This window comes from Sus scrofa, chromosome 15, assembly GCF_054392235.1.
Source record: "Sus scrofa isolate SSC_HxYL_T2T_F1_AM1 chromosome 15, Sscrofa_HxYL_maternal_Yorkshire_Landrace_v2.0, whole genome shotgun sequence".
In the NCBI taxonomy this organism is placed as follows: domain Eukaryota; kingdom Metazoa; phylum Chordata; class Mammalia; order Artiodactyla; family Suidae; genus Sus; species Sus scrofa.
The window spans coordinates 87830243-87852311 of record NC_139397.1 but is presented as its reverse complement, the minus strand read 5'-3'; the positions used below and the strand labels follow the sequence as shown (position 1 = coordinate 87852311).

Here is a 22069-nt window from a genome sequence, read left to right as displayed (position 1 = left end):
TTTTCCTTCTCTATAAATTTAACCAAAGGGCCTCAAGAAGAACTTACTTTTTAAAGGAAAATGCCAAAATCATGGTATGAATATAACAACTTTCTAACCTAGTTTGCTCCATCTTAAATCTTTAAAAGTCTTAATGGCAGAATTTCCACCAGGCACTATATTGTCTGTTCCTATAAGAGAAGCTCATAAGGGGACAGAATAGACAAAAGCAGTGATGAGAAAACTACTTTTCTTGGCTGATAAAAAATAGCCATCTGGGGTCCTATGGACATCTTAAAGAACAATGTATCTAAATTTAAATTCCAAACCATATTTAGTCATTAAATTCAGAATATGTCAAATATAAAGATTTCAAGTTCACTAGCCTATCCAGTTACTAGAATTCATTTTGATGTTGGATTTCCTGTTTATCTGGTTCTATATGGCTAACCAGAAAGTTGGTGAGCTCAAAATTTTATGATTTCACCAAGGAAAAAAACCTAGCTAATAAAAGACTTACATGGAGCTGAACTTTCCTAGATTAGGAGTCATAGGAAAAAAGGGCAAAGGGTATTAAAAAACTAAATAAAGGCTATTCATCCAAGAAAATCAAATACTAATTGTTCCTGCTATGAGTATAGCTCTTAACCATGAGACAACAGAAAATCCAAATATAAGCAAGGCTCAGTCCCTAAATTCAAAGAGCACATGTCTATAGAGAAGAGTTAAGTAGTTATGACTTCTATAACCAGAGACTCAGAGAAGTTAGATTAAGGAACTTTATGGGTAATATTAAGAGAATATTTGGAGCATCCAGCAGGTTAGAAATGAATCATTATTCACACTGAGGCATGTAGCTGAGATATGAGTGGAATAAAAGTTAAGGTCAAACTGTGGAAGGCTATGCTGATGCTCTTTGCTGCTTAAATATTAAACCATCGTAAAGGTCTCTGCTTCCAGTGGGATAGGGTAGCTCATGGCAGAGTAGCACTCCTTTCCAGAAAAATTAGGAAAGCCAAGTAAAATACAGAAATCATCTGTTTGAAGGAGATAGAGAATTACAGAAGCCAATGATAAAGAGAAAGGCTATCATTAAAAAGAATCAACCTAAAAAAGTGACCCGACTTATGCCAGCTTGCCCTGGGCATATGGGCCAATTCTGGGCATGGGCAGGGTGCTGAGAATCCAGACCAAGCTTGATGGAATCCCAGTGGCGGGGAAGGCAGTTGTGGAATGGAGGGCAGGCAGTGGAAAGAAAAGGCTTGGGCAGTTTCAAGCACAAGGACAGTTTCTCCTCAGGACATTTTCCAAAGACTGTGGATACCTGCACTGGGAGACTAAAAAATCTGAGCAGAAAACTTCTGGAGAGCAGAGTATAAATGTTGGAATTCTGACAAGACAGTGATTAGAGTGTCAGACACATTAGAGGGAAGGACCCACAGATTACATCATGCTCTTAATTAAAAATGCTGGATGGCCCTGGTCACAGCAGAGATAAACATAACATTATCAGACTTCCACCCAGCTTCAACTCTGCACAGTCCCTGTTCATATAAGGTAATCAAGCACTGTTCTATCTGCCATCAAGAAGGAAGGGTGAATTCTCTGTAATGGAAGACTCTCTCGAGTGAGGCAATAAATGTATTTTAAAATAGTGTTCAATGCCAAAATGTTTTACCAAGAAAACAGCTATGTATTAATCACAACAACTACTACATAAGAAAGATAAAGACTTTTTCTATACATATTCAATATTAGGTTTAGTAAATATCTATTTAAGCTGTTACAGATACTGCTTAAAGGACCATGGTTGGGAAGTTATACTATTTAATCTATTGAAGATAATACCACTGTACTATATAAAACTATATGAATGTGTATTTGACTTTTGAACATCATTACTTATTTACTAGTCTATCATGTTTGGGAATAGTCTACAATGTAAGTATATATTTAATCATTTAAAAATGCATATTACCATTTGGTTGACTTTGTACCAAAGCATGATGAAAGAGGTGTTGTTTCCTCAGTACTAATCTAAGGGTAGGTCAGGTATTCACAAGTAAGTCGCAAATATACTATCTACTAGAATGCAGTTTGAAAATTTGTTTACAAATTATGCTTTGCTGCCCCAATATAAATGTCATAGAAGATTTTTTTTCAGATACCTTCATCAAAGAAATAATGAAACCTGATTCTTATTTTGTTTAACCCTACCTTTACCTTTGACCTTTTCCTGGACTGTCTTCTTTAAAAAAGTCTAAGCTGGAGAGCAGTAAATTGTTTAGAAGCTAATACCAACTCATTTCTTGCCTCTCCTTTAACTCTGCTCTTAGAAAGATGTCTATATCTGTACCACTGGCATTCTATTTGCTATACCATTTCCATCTCCTATAGTCTAGCTTCTCAAGATTTCACAGCACTGAACAAATTACCAATATGGTGTCTATCACCAGGGGCTTGGAAAGTCATGGCTGCTGAGACAACTCTGCGATGGACTCTTTTTACACATCCCAGAAGCTAAAATGTTTTTCTTATTTTATTTTATTTTATTTTCCCACTGTACAGCAAGGAAATCAAGTTATCCTTACATGTATACATTACATTTACATTTTTTTTTCCCCCACCCTTTGTTCTGTTGCAACATGAGTATCTAGACATAGTTCTCAATGCTACTCAGCAGGATCTCCTTGTAAATCTATTCTAAGTTGTGTCTGATAAGCCCAAACTCCCAATCCCTCCCCCTCCCTCCCCCTCCCATCAGGCAGCCACAAGTCTATTCTCCAAGTCCATGATTTTCTTTTCTGTGGAGATCTTCATTTGTGCTGGATATTAGATTCCAGTTGTAAGTGATATCATATGGTATTTATCTTTGTCTTTCTGGCTCATTTCACTCAGGATGAGATTCTCTACTTCCATCCATGTTGCTGCAAATGCATTATGTCATTCTTTTTTATGGCTGAGTAGTATTCCATTGTGTATATATACCACCTCTTCCAAATCCAATCCTCTGTCGATGGACATTTGGGTTGTTTCCATGTCCTGGCTATTGTGAATAGTGCTGCAATGAACATGCGGGTGCCTGTGTCTCTTTTAAGTAGAGTTTTGTCTGGATATATGCCCAAGAGTGGGATTGCGGGGTCATATGGAAGTTCTATGTATAGATTTCTAAGGTATCTCTAAACTGTTCTCCATAGTGGCTGTACCAGTTTACATTCCCACCAACAGTGCAGGAGGGCTCCCTTTTCTCCACACCCCCTCCAGCACTTGTTATTTGTGGACTTACTAATGATGGCTGTTCTGACTGGTGTGAGGTGTTATCTCATGGTAGTTTTGACTTGCATTTCTCTTATAATCAGCGATGTTGAGCATTTTTTCTTGTGTTTGCTGGCCATCTGTATATCTTCCTTGGAGAAATGTCTATTCAGGTCTTTTGCCCATTTTTCCATTGAAAAAAGCCAATCAATCAATGGACAAATGGGCAAAAGAACTAAAATGTTTTTCAAGTGTTGCCAAAAAGAAAGAGCAAGAAAAAGAAAAAATATGAGATAGAGAATGTACATAGCCCACCAACCTAATGTTTACAATTCTCCTCTCTAGATCTCCTATAATTATTTATACGTACTGTTTATCATTCAGTTAAAAACTATTCTTGTAAAGGAAAGGGACACATGACTGAAAAACAAGAACAAAATCAAACAATTGGCACAGATTATAGAGGCGACTCAGATATATATGAATAAGATTTTAAAATCATTATGATTAATATGGTCAAGAAGTTAGAGAAAAAGATGGAACCATAAAGGTGAGCTGGAGATTTTCACCAGAGAAAAGAATCTAATGGAAATTCTAGAGATGGAAATCTTTATTAAGAAAATCTGGGGTAAAGAACATTAGGGTAGTATTAGTGAAGTGTAATACAGGACATTAGAAATTATGCATATTGAGCCATAAAGGGAAAAATGTGAAAAATGTAGAAGTGTTTGAGACATGGAGAGCAGAATAAACATGATTGAATGAGCTTAAATCAGAATCCTTGAGAGAGTAAAGAAAGAAAATGGGCAGGAGCACACTTCAAGAAATAATAGCTGAGAATTTTCTAAAACTTACAAAAGGACATAATTTTGAATGTGTATATGCCTAATAAGAGAACTTCAATATATGTGAAGCAAACACTGATAAAATTAAAAGAAGCAGATAAATTATATCTCACACACACACACACACACCCATAGACACCCACAACTACAGTGTGGGTATTCAGCCTTCTTCTTTCTATGATTGATTGAATAAGTATAAAGAAAATCAATAAGGATGCAACTTGGATAACACTATTAATCCATTCAACCAAATTGAAATTTATAGTGCTGTCCATCCCAAACTAGAAGAAAACATATTCTTTTCAAGTGAATACCCAACATTCTCCAAGATAGACTATAAGTCATTAATCAAGTTTCAACAAGTATAAGAGGATTAAAATTACACAAAATATAGCCTCTTGACACAATGCAATTAAATAGTAAACAATAACAAAGATATTTCTAGAGAACACTGAAACATTTGGAAATAAAAAAAACTAGCTAAAAAGAATTTACAAGAAAAATTAGAAGTATTTTCAAGACTGAAAATAAAAACAATAGTTGAAGGATGTAGCTAATGCATTTCTTGGAGGGAAATTTAGAGCAATTAATGTGTACATTAGAAAATAAGAAAGATCTCCAATCAAGGCTAAAAGTTTCTACCTGCAAACTAGAAAAAAAAGAAGATAAAATTAAACAAAAAGAGAAAATAATAAAGATAACAGAAATCAATAAAGTTAAAACAAGAAAACCAATAAAAATCAATAAATCCAACAGCTATTTCTTTGAAAAAATAAAGTTGATAAACTTCTTCCCAGACTAATGAAGAAAAAAAGAGAGAGGACACTAGTAATAAGAATGAAAGGTATATATCACACCTTTAGGCATTGAAAGCATTATACAGGAATTTTATAAACAACCTTATGCCCACTAACTCAACAAGTTAGATGAAATGCATAGTTCAATGATGAAATGTCATCTGCTATCAGACTCACCTAAGAGGAAAAGGTAATTTGGATAATCTTATATCTATTAAAAATATAGACAACATCGTATAAACTTTTCCACAAAGAAAAAGTTGAGGCCCATGTATCCTCACTAGTGAATTTCAGCAAACATTTGAGGCTGAAATAGTATGCAATTTTACACAATCTTCTCCAGAAATAGAAGAGAAGGTGAAAATTCCCAACACATTATAGGATGCCTGTGTTATGTGTTATCAAAACCAGACAATGGGTAACAAGAATACCGTACAACAGTGACTCTCATGAACAGGGAGACTAACAATAAACAAAACTCCTTAACAAATTTTTAGGAATTCCAGAAAACAAAAACATGCTTACATTGTGACTAACAGATTTATCAGAGTGATGCTAGGTCGATTTAACAGTGATGTGTCAGTGTATGTATAACAACAGGTTCCAGAAGAGGGGAAAAGAAAAACTAGTTTGCAGCATTTGCCAATTTTCTTGGTGTAATTCCCACCATGGACAATTTCCTTCCAGCTCTCACTGTTCATTTTACTGAATGCAGAGTTGGAAAATGCACACAATCGGGATACTACTGGTTTAACCTTTTGTTTTGTTTTGTTTTGGGTTTTTGTTTTTCTTTTGTCTTTTTTGTCTTTTTGTCTTTTTAGGGCTGCACCTGAGGCATGTGGAGGTTCCCAGGCTAGGGGGTCTAATTGGAGCTATAGCAGCTGGCCTACGCCACAGCCAGTGCCACACCAGATCCGAGCCGCATCTGCGACCTACACCACAGTTCATAGGCAACACCTGATCCCCAACCCACTGAGCGAGGCCAGGGATTGAACCTGCAACCTCATGGTTCCTAGTTGGATTCGTTTCCACTGCGCCACGAGGGGAACTCCTGGTTTAACATTTAAAAATACAGCTCCGATTAGACCCCTAGACTGGGACCCTCCATATGCTGTGGGTGCAGCCCTAAAAAGACAAAAATAAATAAATAAATAAATAAATAAATAAATAAATAAAATCAATTCAAATAAATCATCATATTAACAGACTGTAAAAGACAAAAATAATTATGATCCTTCCAATAGATGCAGAAAAAAATCATTTGAATGTATTCAACACAAATATATCAAAAAAGTGAGTATATTAATTTCTTAAGGAAGCTATTACAAATCACAAATTTGGCTGGCTTAAAACAACAACCATTTATTGTTTCACAGTTCAAGAGGCTAGAAAGCCAAAATCAAGGTGTTGCTATGGCCCTGCTTTCTCTGGAGCCTCTAAGAGAAACCCTTCCTTGCAGCTTGTCAGCTTTTGGTGGTTGCCAGAAATCCTTGGCATTCTTTGGCTTGTTGATCACTCTGATCTTTATCTCCATCTTTAATGGCCTTCCCTGTGTCTCTTTCTGTCTCTCTTATCTTCTTATGAGGACAACCCTAACCTGGTATGACTTCATCTTAATTATATCTGTAAAGACCTTACTTTCAAATAAGGTCACATCCATAGGTACTGGGGGTCACAATTTCAACATATCTTTTTGGGGAAATTCAATTCAATCGATAAAACTGAACAAAGTTGGGCAAATGGCATCTACAAAAAATCTACTACAAGTTTGAACTTAAAAGACCAAATGCTTTCCCCCTAAGATCAGAAAAAAAGTCAAAGTTTTCCCATCCCACAACTTTTTCAACATTTTACTTGAAGTCCAAACTTGAGCAATAAAGCAAAGAAACAAAAGGAATATAAATTGGAAAAAATAATAAAATTGTGTTTATTCACAGAAAACTTGATTTTCCATGTAGAAAATCTTAACTATTAAGGCTAATTTAAGAGGTTAGCATTGTCATCAGATACCAGATTATTTACAAAAGTCGACTGTATTTCTATATACCAGCAACGATTGGAACTTTACATAAAATAAATCAATTTTAAATTATATTAAACATGAAATAGTTGGGGATACATTTAAATTTAATATATGTTCAATATTGTATGCTTAAAACTGCAAAATAATATTGTGATAAATTAAAGAACACCTCAAAAGAGAGAATGCATGAAACATAGATCAGAAGTGTTAATATAGTTCAGATGTAAATTCTGCTCAGTGATCTAAAAATTCAATGCAATGCAATCAAAATTCTTTCAAATTTTCTATGGAAATTGACAGGCTAATTCTAACATTTATATGAAAATAGAAAAATCTAGATAATCAAGGCAAATTTGAAAAAAAAATTTTGAAAGAAGGACTTTATCTGATTTAAAGAATTATAGTTGACCCTTGAATGGTGAGCAGGTTAGGAGTGCAGACCTCCCCTGTAGTTGAAAATTCAAGTATAATTTATAGTCTTACCTACATATCCTGGCTTCCTCCATATTTGTGGTTCAGTATCCATGCACTAAAACTACATTGGGTAGTATTGTAGTATTTACTATTGAAAAAAATCCACATATAACTGGATCCTTGTTGTCAACTGTACTATTACTCTACAGTAATTAAAGTGGTGTTTTATTAACATGAAGATAAATATATAGATTAATGAAACAGAACAGACTCTGTATTAGACCCACATGTGTATAATCAATGATTTCTGAAAAGTTCCAAAGAAATTAGTTACGGGATTCCAATGAATTGTGCTGGGCCAATTGAATATTTATATCTAAAAGACTGAAACTCAGTGCTACATTATCCTATATATATCAAAAATATCTCAAAATGAATCATAAATATAAGTAATCACAAATCATAAACATGAGTGCTAAAAGAATAAAACATAAAGAAGAAAACTTAGGGAAAAACACTGCTCCTTTCTACAGGTTTAGTTGTCAGTGGGGAGGACATACTTATAGAAGAGTTTACTTTAGTTGTGGAATAAAGAGGCATAAAAATACCACTTCCACTAAATTTCCACATTAAGGAGGGACTGTGGGAATTTTGGTGTTTTTCCCTGATAGAGGTAGCTTCCCTTCTTTCTTTCCCCTTTATATCCTCCTGCCCCAACCATGAAGGTTCTATACATATGGGATTACATACATTTCTGGTCTTTTTATCCTCTTTTTATCATCTGTTGTTTTCACTTACCAAGCTGTATGCATATAATTGTATGTCATCTAAAAATTAAGTGCTTTGTAGGAATTCCCATCATGGATCAGTGGTAACGAACCTGACTAGTAACCATGGGGAAGTGGGTTTGATCCCTGGCCTCGCTCATTGGATTAAGGATCCATCATTGCTGTTAGCTGTGGTGTAGGTTGCAGATGTGGCTTGGATCCCACATTGCTGTGGCTATGGTATAGGCCAGCAGCTGCAGCTCTGATTTGACCCCTAGCCTGGGAACCTCCACATGCTACATGTGCAGCCCTAAAAAGCAATAAATAAATAAATAAAATAAAAATTTAGTGGTTTATAAATCAAGTGTCTATGTAACTCAAAATTCTGCAATTTGGGAGTATTTGGTGGGATCTGGTTATCTTGACTTCATGTGACATCATCTGGGACCACCACACATGGCAGCTCAGTTGGGAAGGAAATGTTCGAGATGTCTGCTAGTGCTTCACGGCTTCTTTCCATGTGGTCTCTTATCATTAGATACTTAGACAAGAGTTCCTTAGACGGCAGCAGGATGCTTATAGCAGGATGCTTATCCCATGTGAATATACCTCACTGGGTAAGCTGTTGTAAAGCCTCTGTTAGTATTACCTTTGCTGACATCTCATAACCAGATTCAGTTTTGAGGGGAGGACACAAGGTATGTCTATCCCAGAGATGTGTTTCATTAGGGGGTCTCCAGTATAACAGTCTGCCACACTTTGGGAGCCCTGTCTAAGTAATTAGTTCTCTTTTATCAGACTCCTGCTGCTGCCTACTTGTTTTATTTAGATTTTGTGTCAGTAGGAAAGGAGATATTTCCCTGAAAATTTAACCCAAAGTGAATCCTGATAATTCTACTTGTTCTCCCTTGGATTCTAGTCTTTCTGAAGGATTTTTTTTTGCTCTGCAGAGATATTTTCCAAGGTTCTTTTGACCACAGTTTTCTCAAGTCAATCTAACCCTATTTATATCTAAATCTTTTAGTGATATCTATCAAACTTTATTTTTATTTTTTATTTTTTGCTTTTTAGGGCCAACTTGCAGCATATGGAAGTTCCCAGGCTAGGGGTCAAGTCGGAGCTACAGCTGCTGGCCTACGCCACAGCCACAGCAACACAGGATCCAAGCTGTGTCTGTGACCTACACCAAACCTCACAGCAATGCTGAATCCTTAACCCACTGAGCGAGGCCAGGGACCGAACCCACATTTTCATAGATCACAGTCAGATTCGTTAACTGCTAAGCCACGAAGGGAACTCCCTCAAACTTTAAATTTACAGTCATTTTTCTTTTCTGTAATAGGTTTTTTATTACTTTTTTCCCCAAATATCTTTTCTATTCATTTTTTCTAGGATTTATGGTTGAAAGTAGATGCATAGTTTCTGTCCACCATAATGTTCTGAGGAAATAAATACCTCTAGCTGGTTCTATCTCTGAATTCTTTCTACTAGAACTGCCAGCTTCCCCCATTCTCAATATACCCACAAGCCACATCTCCCAGTATTCATATCTTTCTATACCTCTCATATTTACTCTAGAGTCTGATTCGTGACCTACTTTGGTTAGTGGAATATTAGAAACCATGATTCAAGCATATATGTGTGTGTGTGTTTACATTGGGAGTTACCCTTTTGAAATGTTCTTGATGGAATCTATGGGCCATGCTATAATGTAGTCTAGGCTATTCTGCTGAAGAGAGGTCATATGAAGAGGCCCTGGTGGATGAGACTTCATGTATTGAAAGAACATGTCAAGGAGACTCCCCAGTGAATGCAGCTACTCAAGTGACCCTAGTCACTTGATCTACTTTTGTGGATTAAAAGATCTGACTAGTCAAACTCATAATCACAAGAGATAAAAATCACATTTTAAGACACTGTTTGGGGGTGTTCTGCTATGTAGCAATAAATCAATGAATCATTACAAAGGAAAGCTTTATCCACAGATGAATTGGACTACTCACATTTTCCATAAATTCTTTCTCATTTTTTCTCCTCTATGGTTTTCTCATGTTTTTACTTCCCTCTAGAATGTGTATGCCTCTCTGCCTATTGAAATCCTACACATCCTTCAAGATGTTGGGATATTAAGTATTGAGCAAAGTGATAAAAGCATCCTGTATTTCTAATATGTTTTGGCTTATCTTTCTTTACTTCTCACCAAGCAGAAAATCCCCCAGGATTTATGGTTGTCTCTATTTTCATTAACCAGGCGAAACTACAACACTGTGTTATTATTTTAAACCCAAGTGATTGTAAACTGTCGACATGCCAAGAAAACTGCTACTGTAGATGATTGAAGCTTTTTCAGGAGTTCATTTTCTTTTTCAGCTATCTGGCTCTTGCAATAAGTGGAAAATGGACCCAATGATAATAATTACAGCAATCATTTTTTGAATGCCTGCTGCACCGTGTTAAGATGTTTAAATATGTAATCCAGGTGTTCCAGACCTCAGCATTTTGTGCTTACCAAAGAAGGTCCTCATCTAGAAGCTACCATGTTATTCTACCACTGTTCTGATTTCACTTATTTATGTCTCAGCTCACAAATCCACTTGGTGAAATCTCATAGTGTCATTTCCCATCATGAAAATTCCAGTCTACACCAGGACTGTGGTCTCCCTATGTTCCCATAATATGGGACTAACTGGTTTGAGATGTAAGATCCTGGGTGGGAAAGCAGCTTTCTACCCAATTCTTTCCCATGCTTGTCATCTGGGTGCTAAAACAGGACAGCTTATATAGAGAGTCTCATAGATGATGAAAGCAATAATAATAGGTGTTTATTAATCATTGTCTGAATACTTTACTTCCTATCCACAATTCCATTTAATACACTCAGCACTTCTATGAAATAGTATTATTATCACCAGGATTTCACAGCTGGATAAGCAGATGTAGAGAGGTTAACTGCCCCAGATCAGACAAGTTTCTAAGAAACTGTGTCCATTTTTGTCTGTCACTCCTCTAATCATGGGAACACAAATTCAGTTCGAGGAACTTGATGGGTGTCAGGTACCATTTTATTTGTTTGGCCGGGTCTGATGGCCACCAGGCACTTTCAGCCCATTCCTAATTCCACCACCTTGATTTTGTAACCAAAGCTCTTCCCTTATAAGAGAATGAAAACATACACAGGGAAGGAGGATATGGAGGAGCTGCCTGCTTTAACATGTGTATCTCACTCAGTCAACCCAAAGCAGCCATTACACCTGCATTAACTTTCTATTCTGAACAACGAATAAAATATATAAGATGGTTAACCTTGTTCCTGGTTCATAGTTAAGGAAACTAACACTCAGCACCCTTAAACAATCCACCCATGCTTACAAAGGGAGCATGTGATTAGGAGCAAAGTGATTAGGATTGGATGCTGAGCCCATAATAAATTTGCCATAATATCTCCTGGAGAAGGCCTTAGGAAAATAAGAAAAGAGTTTACATAAACTGGGAATCTTTAATACTTATTTAGGAGGAAACTTTATATTTCTTGCTATCTATTTGAATGAAGGGACTTTCAATAGCTAGAGATCTCTGTTGAGGTGTTCAATGTAGAGAGAGATAACATGCAGACACGAACAAGTAACCACTTAAATCAATCAGATTTATATCCATAAAAAAAAGTCATTTCACATTTATGTTCGAAAATTGATTTTATAACTTCAGGCTTCCAGCAGGAAATGAGAGGAATGCCCTCTCTTATTTCACCCCAATGACTTAGACGCCCATGCCAGGAGAAAACTGCATGTACTCAATTTCCTTAGTAAATACCACCCAAGCTGTTGCTTATTTTTCATATCAAAATATTTCTAATACAGGTAAGATTTGTGTTCTCTCTAAGGAGAACTGGCTTAATTTTTATTATATACTTATTAAGGAACATCTTAACTTTTCAAAATAAAATTAGCATAGAAGCTAATAAATTAAGATGAAATAGAAAGTATTTACTGAACCTGGGATATTTTTGTAGAAAAAGCTTTTGGTACACTATATAACTGTGAAATTAGGTCTTACTTAAAAACTGGCAAATGCCTAATGTGTTGATGCATTTCATATAGAAATTGAATCCTAAGAGAGTACAGTCCAAGGCAGCAGATAAAACTTTATTCTTTCCTCTAAAAATACATAAATAAAGATTCATAAGAGATGATAGCAATCTAGTCTGAGATCAGGTAGTAATTTTTAGATTATATTAATTGACCACTTTAAAAACATTTTAATTAAATTTTTATTAAAATTTTTTGTATAGTCTCCCAATATATTTTCTTTAATATACTAGGCTAGTATTGTAAATCTATTCATTTTCCTAGGTTTCCTAATGTTAGGTAAAATAAGCATATTCAGAAATGAGGCCTCATCTTTTCACTTGTTTAGCTAGGAGGGGTGCAATGGACTAAATATTTGTGTTCTCCCCCCTCAAATTCATATGTTGAAATCTTAACTCCCTGGTGTGACAGTATTAAGAGTCAGGCCTTTGGGAGGTGATTAGATCATGAGTGTTGAGCCCTACTGAATGGGATTACTGCCCTTATAAAAGGGACCCCAAAGAGTTTCTTGCCCTCTTTCCACCATATGAGAATATAAGAATTTGGTAATTTGAAATCAGAAGAGAGCTCTCATCAGAACTCAACCTTGATGGCACCCTGATCTAAGATTTCCAGCCTCCAGAAATGTGTGAAATAAATTTCTGTTTATAAGCCACTCAGTCTAAGGGACATTCTTACAGCCGTCTGAACCAAGACAAAGATGACGTTTTATAACCATAAAGAAGAAAGCCTTATATTTCTGATAAACTTCAGCAAATGAAACACAAACTTTTCCCAGGCTAGGGGTCAAATTGAAGCTGTAGCTGCCAGCCACAGCCACAGCCACAGCAATGCTAGATCTGAGCGGTTTCTGTGAACTACACCACAGCTCACAGCAACGCTGGATCCTTAACCCACTGAGCGGGGTCAGGGATCAAACCTGCATCTTCAAGGATACTAATCAGGTTCATTACCACTGAGCTACAGTGGGAAGTCCCTGATGATTTTTTTCTATGTAAAGTGAGCCACATAGTATTCTCGATAAAAACAACTTCTTGAAAAGAATCACCTCCTTTAAAATAAACATATAAAAGCCTCAATGTTCTACCCAGAGAAGGATAATAACTAGGTAGAGGAAAGCAGTTGGACTGAATTATTTCACATATGTTGCCTTGAATTTTGTATTCCCTACTCTTATTACCCTAGAAACACACTGCAAATTTTTTTCTAAAATTCTCATGCAAGAATGGACACAGAGTTTTTCTCTTTGTTGTCCTCAGCATGGATGAAAAGGGAAAGAATTTTCAAAGATTTTATCAATTCTAAAGTACAATAAAAATGACATTCTCAACCATAACTAGCTTACCTTTAGGATCACAGGTGTATGAGTAAGTTTGACTGAGCCTAGACATCAGAAGAACCTACAACTAGCTCAGGTAAAAATTCTGACCCACAGAATTGTGAGCTCAATAAACAATTGTTGTTTTAAGAACTAAGTTTTGGAGAGCTACTTTGTTTAATGTAACCAAAACGAAGTATTATGGTTCAAAATAATCTATTTTGAAGGTGAATTTAAATATCAATATCTTTGGGGTTCTATGGACACATGGATGAGAGAGAGAGGGAGACAGAGGCAGAGGCAGAGACAGAGACAGAAAATTTTCAGTTGGCTCTGGAAAATCACATATGCTATGATACAAAATTAAATTCACATGCCAATACAAGTTAATTCCAGTATGGTAAGTTGATTTTAGGATAAAATCTGATCCTGATCTCTTTTGATCTCAGAACACATGTTCAAATCACTAGTGTGTTGATTTTATTATCTAACAACTATTTTTGCTAAAGCATTAATCAAAGATGTTAGGTACCTTCTATTAAAGATCAAATCATCAACAATCAAAAAACACAAAGCCTCTGTTGTAGTTGGTGTAGAAAAAATCAACTGTGATGAAAATAGAGATACAATAAGAATAGCTATCTGGGCATTTTGCATTTTTTAGTTGAAATTATGATTAAAACTATACTAGCAATTTTTTTTTTTTTTTTTTTTTTTTTTTTTTTTTTTTTTTTTTTTTTTTGGCTTTGCCCACGGCAGGTAGAAGGAAGTTCCTAGGCCAGGGATTGAACTTGTACCACAGCAGTGACAACACCAGATCCTTAACCTGTTGCACTACCAGGGAACTCCAGTTTTTGAAAGTAGTTATGCAAAGCATTATGCTGGACATCTGGTTATATTAAGAGGTCGTAACACTACTGAATTTTCATCTGTCAACTTTGTGGAAACTACTGTAACATTCTCAATATGTTTAGGATAATTTAAAGACAAAATTAAGGCAACTCTTAAGCCATAATATAGAACACTTCCCTAAAATACAATTTCAGAAAACTATTCAAAATGTCATAATTTTTGGTGTCTCTTCACTCAGCCTAATCCTATCAAGAACATTTGACTTTCCAAATTATTATTATCATGAACATGTCTTAAGCAATGTGCTTTTTTTGTTTGGTGTTTTGAGAACTAGGAAAAATGTAAAAAAAATGCCAAAGGTCGGCAATTGGAAACTTCAAATTAAATGTTTAATGACCCTACTACTATACAGAATTACTTAGAATAAAATATAAATTATCAAAATTTGCATGAAATATCACTATAAGCGGAAACAAAAAAATAAGCACAAAATTTTTTTCTTCCCATATTGCATATAACAGCAGTAGGACTTATATCTCCAAGGAAATAATTTAACACTTAGTTTTCTGATACAGAGAGGGCATCATTCCACTTTTGATTAGATATTCACAGTTGCCTCCTGCAAGATGCTTACATAGACAGATTCATAAAACCATCTATTAGTGTTGTCCTCATAAGGACTGGATTTAAAAAACGTATCAATAAGACCCCAATGTTAAATGACAGATTGAAACACAATTGAGCATCCCATTTTATTAAAGAAAAATTAAGTTTAAATAAAATACACACACACAAATATATATATATATATATATATATAGAGAGAGAGAGAGAGAGAGACATAAACACGCATGTGTACACATAGAGGAAAATAAAGAACCATCAATGTTTTAAATCTTTAAATATGCCCTATACCACACTGGAGACATGGATTCTCTTAGATATATCTCTTAGGTATACAGGAGGAGCCACACTTTGGGAAAAATTTACAAAATAAAACAGAGAATTCACCCATTTCCATGAAAAGCACTGATAGTATAAATGCAGTAAGGATTGATGAAGGCTGGTATAGAAGACAGGGTGAGGGAGAAGCTGTCTGAGCAGAAACATCACTGGCAGCATCTTTCTGAGCCATTGTTCAATAGCTTTGCTAGCCTGGGTGTTTCACACAGGGTCTCAATGTGTAAATATAAGACCCAGGGCATCACCAAAAGAATGTCTGGTCTAATTTTTGGCCACTTAGACCAAAATGTAATTTAACAACCTAGCATGGAAAGGAGAATTTTTGATCAGGTCTTTTAACAAGATTAGCTCCACTCAATACCTTATCTCTGGTAATTGGGTTATTTCCATGTCAGGGTAGAAACAATGATTTTATCTTCAGGACCTCACAAAACATGTTTTCTAATGTTTACGTTATCATTTATTTAAGAATGGCTTTTGGATCTAAGTATTTATTTTGTTCTATAATGGTATACAGAATTTTCCCCAATTTATTCTAATTTCCTGTCTGGCCCTATGATTCAGAAATAAATAAATCATAATTTTATAAATTAAAAGGTAATATTATATATATTGATGGAAGAAAGTCATAGGTGTTTTATACCAAATGTGATCTCGTAGACTACTTCAAGTTAATCTTTTTGTATTTTTGGATAGGATCGGATGTTGAATGAACCACTTACATAAAGCAGTGACTTAGTTACAAATCTGTTTTCTTTCCTACTTCATCCTATGTACCATAGGGCAAGGGTAATATATTAAGTAATATGCAACATCAGAAACTAACAGATTTTAATTTGATTAGACAAAATTTAGGTAGTATCTTTCCATTGTTTAAAAACTGTCCACCTTGTACAAAAATACAGTGGAATACTATTCAGCCATAAAAGGACAAAATAATGTCATTTGCAGCTACATGAATGGAGCTAGACTCTCAGATTAAGTAAGTCAGAAAGAAGGACAAACACCATATGATATCACTTATATGTGGAGTCTAAAATACAGCACAAATGATCTATCTACAAAACAGAAACAGATCATGGGCATGGAGGGCAGACTTTTGTTTGCTGGGGGCGGGGGGAAGAGAGGGCGACTGAAAGAGAGTTTGGGGTTGAGAGATACAGACTGTTAAATTCAGAACGGATGGGGGATGGGGGCCCTGCATCCAGCACAGGGAAATGTATCCAGTCTCTTGGGTAAGAAGTAGATGGAAAATGGAAAAAAATAAAAAGGGTATGTATGGGTGACTGGGTCACTTTACTATACAGCAGAAATGGAAGGAACATTGAAAATCAACTACACTTTAATTTAAAAAAGGACAAAAAATAAAACATAAAAATTGTTCACATAAATTTGTACATAATAAAATCTAATGTTAAAAAAAGAAATTTTAAATATTAGGAATTTTGTTGTAGAGCATAAGCCACAGACAACTTGGGCTTTCATTTTCTTATTTATATAAAAGAAGAATAAGAAAATTTACACTCCAAGGCTTTTTTGAGGATCAATTCTGTCATCCCATTGTACTCTAATTTATTTTTTCCCTACTAGAAACTAATATCCTTGAGGGTAGGGTTTATATCTTGCTCATCTCTTTTTTTCTGAAGTGTTTTTATGGTCTTAGCTTATAGTGGTCATTCTAGTTTTCATTTCTTAGTAATAAAATAATAGCCCCTAAATTTTCATCTTATGAAGAATCAAACTGATAAAATCACTTCAGAGTAAGAAGTTGCAGTAACAACTTTTTAAGAAATAGATTCTAACCTGATTGCCTAATTTCATATTTAATGTCACAATTTGCTTACTAAAGGTAAGTTCACTGCTAGAGAAAAACTGTATAATTTATGACTCAGATGGTCATCACTGAAAATTTCTTCAAAGGTGTTTGCCAAAGTCTTTTAAGTAGAACACCTTTATGTGTATTTAAAAAATATTTTGTTACAAAATATTTTGACCAAACAGGTAGATATGGATCATAATATACCTATGTACCATTAGCATTAGTTATCCAGATATTAACATTTTGCTTTATTGTCTTAAAGGTTCTTATAAAAATAGATACATTTCAAAAATATTAAGTGAAAGGAGAAAATTGTAAAAGCAAATGTAATGTATATATATATGTGTGTGTGTATATATGTATGTAATTTAAAAAAACATAACAAAATAGTTTATTGTGTTTAGTTGATTTAACTGTCCATTTATTCATTTGAAAATCATTTCATTAGTGTCCGCTAGATTCAAGTTACTTTTATAAATACTATGAGCAATGCAAAATGTATAATTGATAGGGTCTATTATCAAAGAATTTACAAGGAGTTAGGGAGGGGACACTACCATACACTCTTAATGGTAAGACAATTTAGAAGAAGAATAGGTATGCAAAGACACAAATAAATGTCTTAAAGATTCTAGGATCTGATGTATTGTTTCCGGCTAGTGTGAGAGAAATTTCCACATTATCTGGTAGAAGAGATGAGATTCTGCTTGGGATTTAAAGGAGATCTGGTTCATGCACATATGAGGATGAGGGAAATGACCAGTATAAAATACATACAGCCCTAAAAGAAGAAGGCAGATGTTTCCCATGAACAGACAACAATGCAGTTTAAATGATGCCTAGGATGCTTGAGGAGGATTGGTGTGAATTTAGAAAAACAAAAGAGGTTTGTCTATATATTGGGGAAGTTTGAATTCTAGGATAGTTTACTTGAACTCATTGTGGTAGACAAGAGAGCATCATTTCAGTGGCCCTGAGCATCTTCTTTAGGCTTCTTCCCCTCTGTCAAATGAGGCAGTGAGAGCAATTATACAAGAAATGTGCTGGCAGATGCTCAATATTTATAGTGTCAGCCTTGACCCATTATTCTCCTTTTCCACTTACATCTGCTTGTTGCTGTTTCTTCTTTTTCTGCTTCCTCCTCTGCTTAACCCTTCTGATTCCACTAAAAATTCACTTCTACCAGACTCTACCAGACTCAAATCTTCGGTTCAATTTTCCCAGTTTCTCAATCTTTTCTCTTTGCAGATATGACTTAAAGGAAGCAGTCCCCAGGACTTTTCTTCCCTTAGACATTTCTCTCTAAGTGCTCCCTGCTTGATGCCATCAGGTCGTATGTGTAACTTCGATTTCAAAGACTCTATGCCAAAATATTATTTACTAACACCATTTTGCCTTCTAGTGACTTCCCAGGTACACTACTCACTTTGCATAATCTGGGTTTTCATATTGCTTTGGTTTCACTTGAAAAATAAAAAAGATAAATAATGGCACTAACTACATTTACATTGCTTAAAATTCTCACATATGTATTCATCAGAGCTCCTGTGTTCATAGAGTTCATAAGACTGTCCTGTAAATCTGTGATAACAAAATAGTCTGGAGACATTTGTAGATTTAGGTTGAATCACTGCTAAAATCCCATCTACATCACTGGAGTGTGCTTTGCCATATATACCAGCTGAAAGATAGCTTCTACTTCAAACCAGCAGTTCAGGTTTGCAGCAGTTACCCCATCACTAGTTACTTTGGGGAACTATAAGAAAAGAAAATATCTAGCAAATTGGCAATGGGCTTTCAAAGTGAATAGAATCCTGTTCTCCGTGGATGCAGTTAAAATTCCAAGTACTGAAGTGGTAGAAAAGTTCCCTATAACCAGGGAATTTGTGGCAACTTACTATCCCAAACTCATTCTTGAGATTTTTTTTTTCTGAATCAAAGCCTGAGGGGAGGTGAAATCTTCAATCTTTCATCTTGTAAATAGCAGCCAGAGCTGAAGCAAAATAAAGACTACTTCGTTCATCAGGGCTCCCAGCAGGAAACTCTCTAACATATAGTTTCCATTACTATTTTTGCTTTATCTCACACTATCATTTTTCATTTGTCTTCTAATTCTGGTTCTCTCTTCCTTTGAAATGAATCGATACTTTGAAAAGAATTATGTTTCAAAAAAATGTCCAGCACAAATACCAGATAAAAAGGCAAAAAAGCTAACTCAAATATCCTTTTATATATGGTGGATGTGTTAAGATAATTTCCATGCTAAGTATTTTCAATACATGGACTGAGGCTATAAATTTAGGATTCATGGAAGGGTTTTAACAGATTTTGAACTGAGGAAAGAAAAAATTAAATTGTACATTTCTTAATTATGTGCACTTTTCTGGGTAGAATCTCCAGTATTTGAAAAATATATCTGTGAAACAAACAAAAGCAGTTAAGAAATACAAACTATGGAATTCTCTCCTGTTAAGGATTTATTTTTCTAACGCATAAGCAAAGGATATCTTTTTCTTCAGATGAATATAATGTTGGTTTTCATTTGCTAGTAAGCTAAATATAGATGAAATTTTGTTTATTTTATTAAAGTGTAGTTGATTTACAGTGCTGTGCCAATTTCTGCGACAAAGCAATGTGACTGTCACACAAATATATACACATATACATATATATATATATACATATATACACACATGTATACAAATATATACACATTTTTTATACCATTGCCATCATCCAGGAGATTGAATATCACTCCCTGTGCTATACAGTAGGACCTCAGAGTTTATCTATTCTAAACGTAAAACCCAAACTATTAACTATTAACCCCAAACTCCCAGCCCATCCCACTCCCACCCTCCTCCCCCTTGGCAAGTTTTTAAAATAAAAAATTTAAAAAACAAAAGGCACTTTGATTTCTGGCCAAGATGGCAAGGTTTATACCAGATCAATAAAGGTAACTGGTAAAAACTAACAAACCCATTAAAAAAAAAAAAAAATGTCTACCTGAAAACATCTTAAGAGCTTACAAAGAACCAGAAATAAAGAAAATTCCCAAGAAGAGAGAAAGAGGAAAAAATAACTCACTGAAGTAAGCACACAGTTTTGCACAATACTTTACCCTCCAGGCATTTGTCTACTTTTAGTCTGGGACAAGAGGCCGAGAAACTGAACAGAGGGAAGCAGCTAAGAGGCTGGGAGATCAATAGGGCCCCCAGAAATCTCAAAATGCTAGGGAGGAAGAAAATGGTATTCAGGGATAAAAAAGCAGCCAGCATTTCATGCCAAGCTTATGGGGGAAAAAAGGGAGGCACATAGAGATAAGGCTCTTTTCTAGGTTTTTTTTTTGGTCTTTTTTTAGGGCCATACCTGCAGCTTATGGAGGTTCCCAGGCTAGGGGTCGAATTGGAGCTCCAGCTGCTGGCTTACACCACAGCTGCAACAACACAGGATCCAAGCCCTGTCTGTGACCTATACCACAGCTCATGGCAACACTGGATCCCCAAACCACTGAGTGAGGCCAGAGATGGAATCTGCATCCTCATGGATGCTGATCAGATTCGTTTCCGCTGAGCCACGATGGGAACTCCTCTTTTCTACGTTTTGCATCAGTATTGACAAGTATAATATAATCTGAATGGAGTACAGAAAATAACAATAACCAAGGGCAGAAAAAACACAAAAGAGACATATTAACAGAGTAAATATGCACACCATTTGTATAATTGTGCCAGCAAGAGAGGAGAGAGGGAATGGCACAGAAGCAATATTTGGAGAGAAAATAGTTGATAATTTTTCCCATAATTGATAAAAGATGTAACAAAGATTTAAGAAATTCTGGAAACTGAAATTGAAATTGTATTAATAAGAAGAAAACCATACTTAGGAATATCACAGTAGAACTACTTAAAAACAAATGCTAAGTTTTAAATTAAGCTAAAAAAAGTGATTAATTACAGACTCATTAAATTTTTGCTGACCTCCCAATAAAACAATGAAAAACAGATGGCAGTGGAACAGTATCTTTAATATACTGAAAGGATATAATGGCCACTCTAGAAATAAATACACAGGGAAATGTTTTTCAGTGATGAAAGAAAATTAAAAATATCCCCAAATACACTTCCTCACCCATAAAACCCTAACAATTTGTTACCATGAGTCAAACCCCAAAGTGATACCAAGATAAATTATTCAGGGGAAAAAAAACAAAACAACTATTTTAGACATAAACATGAGAATGCAAAGAAAAAGTTCAGATTTATGTTTAACAGGGAAAAAAAAAGAATATTTAATGTTGAAGTCAATAAAAATAGTGACATGGTGTTAAAATACATGTATGTTAAAACTTAGTATGTTAAAAATAATAAATAGTTCATGGAATTAAATGGTGGTTTAGCACTCACTTTTTTTTTATATATAATGATTTTTATTTTTTTTCCATTATAGCTGGTTTACAGTGTTCTGTCAATTTTCTACTGTACAGCAAAGGGACCCAGTTACACATAAATGTATACATTGTTTTTTCTCACATTATCATGCTCCATCATAAGTGACCAGACATAGTTCCCAGTGCTACACAGCAGGATCCCATTGCCAATCCATTCCAAAGGCAATAGTCTGCATCTATTAACCCCAAGTTCCCAATCCACACTACTCCCTTCCCCTCCCCCTCCCCCTTGGCAACCACTAGTCTATTCTCCAAGTCCATGACTTTCTTTTCTATGGAAAGGTTCATTTGTGCCATATATTAGATTCCAGAAATAAGTAATATCATATGGTATTTGGCTTTCTCTTTCTGACTTACTTCACTCAGTGTGAGAGTCTCTAGTTCAATCCATGTTGCTGCAAAAGGCATTAGCACTCACATATTAATTAATGTAGTTGACTAAATAATAATATAAAAAGAAAAATTATATAATAAAAACCCATTTATGACAAAACATCTTAAC

At 35.1% G+C, this 22069-nt stretch overlaps 1 protein-coding gene across 1 annotated transcript in view; it reads right to left on the bottom strand.

Annotated features, from left to right (window-relative positions):
* The window catches only part of LOC146395965 (uncharacterized), a 300335-nt gene that overhangs the window by 40907 nt on the left and 237359 nt on the right, over positions 1–22069 (bottom strand). The window lies entirely within an intron of this gene.